This window comes from Trichosurus vulpecula, chromosome 2 (genome assembly GCF_011100635.1).
Source record: "Trichosurus vulpecula isolate mTriVul1 chromosome 2, mTriVul1.pri, whole genome shotgun sequence".
Taxonomy (NCBI): domain Eukaryota; kingdom Metazoa; phylum Chordata; class Mammalia; order Diprotodontia; family Phalangeridae; genus Trichosurus; species Trichosurus vulpecula.
The window spans coordinates 264,643,510-264,648,298 of NC_050574.1; the positions used below are offsets into that span (position 1 = coordinate 264,643,510).

At 36.0% G+C, this 4,789-nt stretch overlaps 1 pseudogene; it reads left to right on the forward strand.

The window, feature by feature from the left end:
* The first annotated feature begins 2,810 nt into the window (after positions 1-2,810).
* Positions 2,811-3,682, forward strand: LOC118840279 (annotated as a pseudogene).
* Positions 3,683-4,789: the final 1,107 nt, after the last annotated feature.

A 4,789-nucleotide genomic window follows, 5' to 3' on the forward strand; every position in this document is an offset into this window, starting at 1 on the left:
TCTACTGTGTCTTATGTACCTACCTATTGCACTGATCCACCACTACATTTATTAGCCAATACCAAGTAGTTTTGATGATCACTGCTTTACATATAGTTTGAGACCTGGTATTGCCAAGCCACCTTCCTTTGCATTTTCTTCACTAATTCCCTTAACATTCTTGACCTTTTGCTCTTCCAGATGAATTTTTTTGTTATTTTTCTAGCTCTATCAAGTAAATTTTTTGGTAGTTTATCAGCATGGCACTGAATGAGTTGTCATTTTTATTATATTGGCTCAGCCTACTCTTGAGCAACTGATATTTTTCCAACTGTTCAGATCTGACTTTATCTGTATGAAGTGCTTTCTAATTATGTTCATATAGTTCCTGAGTTTGTGAACTCCCAAGTATTTTATATTGTTTACAATTATTTTGAATGAAACTTCTCTTTCTATCTCATGCTGCTTGCCTTGTTGGTCATATATAATATGCTAGTGATTTATGTGGGTTTATTTTGTATCCTGTAACTTTGCTGAAGTTGTCTAGGATTCTCTAAGTATACCATTATATCATCTGTAAAGAGTGATAGTTTTGTTTCTTCATTGTCTCTTCTAATTCCTTCAATTTCCTTTCCTTCTCTTATTACTATAGCTAACATTACTAGTACTATATTGAATAGTGGTGGTGATAATGGGCATCCTTACTTCACCACTGATCCTGTTGGGAGGACTTCTGGACCAAGCCTATTATAGATATTGTTTGCTGATGGTTTTATGTAGATGTTGCTTATCATTTTAAGGAATATTCCCTTTGTTCTCATGCTCTCTAGTGTCTTCAATAGGAAAGGGTGCTGTATTTTGTCAAAAGCTTTTTCAGCATCTATTGAGATAATCATATGGTTTCTGTTTGTTTGTTATTGATATGGTCAATTATGTTCATAGTTTTCCTAATATTGAACCAACCCTGCATTCTTGGTATAAATCCGACCTTGTCATAGTATATGATCCTTGTGATATTGTAATGGTAAGCAAAGTGGGATTTTTGCTGGATTGAATGTGCATTAAGTTTTAGCCAATCAGAGACCTGTATGTATGTTGAGTTCTAGACAATTAGATGTGCATGAATTCAGCCAATCAGAGACCTGAGTTCTAGCCAATCAGATGCCAGCTAGAACTGTATATAAGGGGAACCCAGAGTGTGAGAGAAGCAGACATAGAGAGGTTGTTGAAGAGAAGACATTGAGAGAGTTGCTAGAGTTGAGAAGAGAAGAAGAGCTGCCAGCATTGAGAAGAGAAGAAGAAGAAGAAGAAGAAGAAGAAGAAGAAGAAGAAGAAGAAGAAGAAGAAGAAGAAGAAGAAGAAGAAGAAGAAGAAGAAGAAGAAGAAGAAGAAGAAGATTTGATCTAAGAGCTGAGAGGAAACCTAAAAGAACTGGGAAGAGCCTCCAAAAGCACAGAGGAGAGCCTCTGAGAGCACAGAGGAGACCTCTAAGAGAGAGGAGAAGCTGTCACAGTGAACTGAGCTGTTGACATAAGGCCTCTGGCCTTTGGGAGTGAATTGGGATGGTGTTACTGGTGGTATGTGTTGTTGTTCTCTTAGGTTTCATTTTCACAGGGATAGAAGCTGAAGGCAGCTTCTGTTGGAGCTTCTGGAGACTGCTGTTGGGCAGGAGTGGGAAGAGTTTGGAGTGGAGCAGTCTCCATGAGTTGAGATTTGGAGCAGGAGCAGAGAGCTGCCTATGTGTGAGTGTGAGTCCAGGTGAGTAGGGAGTTGTCAGCCCACAGAGGAAGGGATATGGGACTTGAAAGTCACCCTACGGTCAAGATGAAAAGAAGACTTTGCTTGGACTCTTAGTAAGGATTAAAGATGTGTTATGCTAGGTAAGATCCTAGCTTGGGACCCCTTGCTGTGTAAATAAGTGATATGGGGATACAATGATATATACTATGTGGTATGATGATATCTACACCTATATCTAATGTCTATGTCTATATCTGTATCTATATCTGTATCCTCATCTGTATCTATATCTGTATCTTCATCTATATCTATACATATAGTGCTAGGTAAGACCCTATCCTGGGACGCCCTGCTGTCTAAATAAGTGATATAGGATTACAATGTTATATACTATGTGGTGTGATGATATATATGTCTTGTCTTGTGCAGGGTAAGACCATAGCCTGGGACCCCGCCCCCCAACCATTTGGAGATGCGATGATATATATGCGATGGAGTGTGATGTTCTTACTGTAACGTAGGGGTATATATGGTTATTTTGCTTAAGGATGCTATGTTATGAGATGTATAAGATAAATGATATACTTTGTTTAAGAATGTTATGTTATGAAATATATGAATAAATAGAGATCTCATTATACTGTGTGTTTGGACCACCTGAAATTGATCATAGCACTGGTCCTTGGATGTGCTGCCATGATCGGTGATACAGATATACTGCTGTAGTTTCCTTGCTAGTATTTTCTTTAAAATTTTTACATCAATATTGATTAGGGAAATTGGTCTATAGTTTTCTTTCTCTGTATTAGCTCTTCCAGGTTTAGGTATAAGCACTATATTTGTATCATAAAAAAAATTGATAGGATTTTTTCTTTGCCTATTTTCCCAAATATTTTATGTAGTATTGGAATTAATTGTCCTTTAAATGTTTGGTAGAATTTAGTTTTGAACACATCTGGTCCTGGGGATTTTTTCCAGGGACTTCATTAATGGCTTGTTCAATTTCTTTTTTTAAGACAGGATTACTTTCTCTTTTTTCTCTCTAGCATTGCAAGGCCTGCTGGTCTGTACTGAGTATACCAGTCTTATTCTAGAAGATGGGGTTTATTAAAGTTGTCAAAAATAAGGCCTACTTCAAGAGAAAATTCCAGAGAAGGAGAGAGGGAAGAATGGATTATTATGTGTAGAAACATTTAGTAATCCAAGATAAAAACAAGTATAACACACCAAAATACAGGATGATAGTCCAAGTCCATCTGCCAGACTGCTTATGCCCATATATAAGGGGATATGATTGTCTATACAGTTTATGCCCATGAGTTACCAAAGTATGGTGTGAAGGTTGGCCTGACAAGTTATGCTGCCACTTAATATACAGGCCTTCTGCTGGCCAACAGGCTTCTTAACAGATTTCACATGTATAAGATCTATGAAAGTCAAGTGGAAGTGACTGGAGATGAATACAATGTGAAAAGCATTGACATTCAGCCTGGTGCTTTTACAAACTACCTGGATGCAGGTCTTGCCAGAACTACCACTGGAAACAAAGTCTTCAGGGCCCTTGAGGGAGCTATGGATGGCTGTCTGTCTATTCTTCACAGTACCAAATGCTTCCCTGGGTATGATTTCAAAAGCAAGGAATTCAATTCAAAGTACATCATAAACACATCATGGGCCAAAATGTTGCAGAATATATGCTTTACCTCATGGAGGAAGATGAAGATGCTTATAAAAAACAATTCTCACAGTACGTAAGGAACAATATAACCCCCAACATGATGGAAGAAGTGTACAAAAAAGCTCATGCTAGTATACAGAAGAATCCAGTATATGAAACCCAAGAGAGGAGTTAAAAAGAAAAGATGGAACTGCCCCCAAAGTGTCCCTTGCCCAGAAGAAAGACTGGGTTGCTCAGAAGAAGGTGAGTTTCCTCAGAGACCGGGAGTAGGCAGCTGAGAGTTAAAACATCAAAATCTGTAATTTTCTACGAAGATTGTCTTCATAGACCATAAACCTATTGAACATCAAAAAAAATGTTGGGATTATTTAGGCATTCTATTTTCTCTTTCATTAATCTGGGAAATTTATATTTTTGTAAATATTCATCATTTTTTGCTCAGATTGCCAGATTTATTGGCATATAATTGGACAAAATATTTCATAATGATTGCTTTAATTTCTTCTTCCTTGTGGTGATTTCACTCTTTTCTTTTTGATGCTGGATTTTTAGTTTTCTTTTTTTAAAATCAAATTAATCAATGGCTTATGTATCTTATTAGCTTTTTCATAAAACCAGCTCCTAGTTTTATTTATTACCTCAATTTTTTTTTTCCAATTTGATTAATCTTACCTTTGGTTTTCAGGACTTCCAATTTGGTGTTCAATTGGGGATTTTTAATTTGCTCTTTTTTTAGTTTTTTTTTTTTTAAGCTGCATGCCCAATTCATTGATATGCTCTTTTCTCTATTTTGTTGATGTAGGAATTGAGAGAAATAAATTTTCCTTTGAGTACTGCTTTAGGTATATCACATATATTTTGGTATGTTTTCACATTGTTTCCATTCCTCCTCTTTCTTTCTTGAGGTATTTGTAATAATATAGAGATTTGTGAGGTTGAGACTTGCTATCATCTTGCTTTATTCCATTTTCAGTAACATCAGCATCTTTCATTACTGTGTTAATTCCATTTACTGTGCCTATAATCCAAGATAGTTCTAGCTTTGCTTCTGGAGACATTTTCTATGTGTTTACAATGTATTCATTCAGATGTTTCATTTTTTATCCATGGCATTTATTTATCTTTAAAGTGTTTTTTTTTCTTCCTGCTTTCTCTTTTCTGTGTTTACTTTTCTGTAAGCAACAGTCATTTGAGGATTCCATTTGTGTTTGTTTGTTTATACTTTTTTACTGTTTGATTTTATTTCTTGCTAGTATTTAGGAGGATATTAAGAGATGAGGCTCTTTATGATTTCTTATTCCATTATCTTACTGAAAGTCCACCTGTATGCTTTTCCTTTAAAAGTTTATAGCATCATATATTTGGAGCTGAAAGAGACTTCAGAGGCTACCT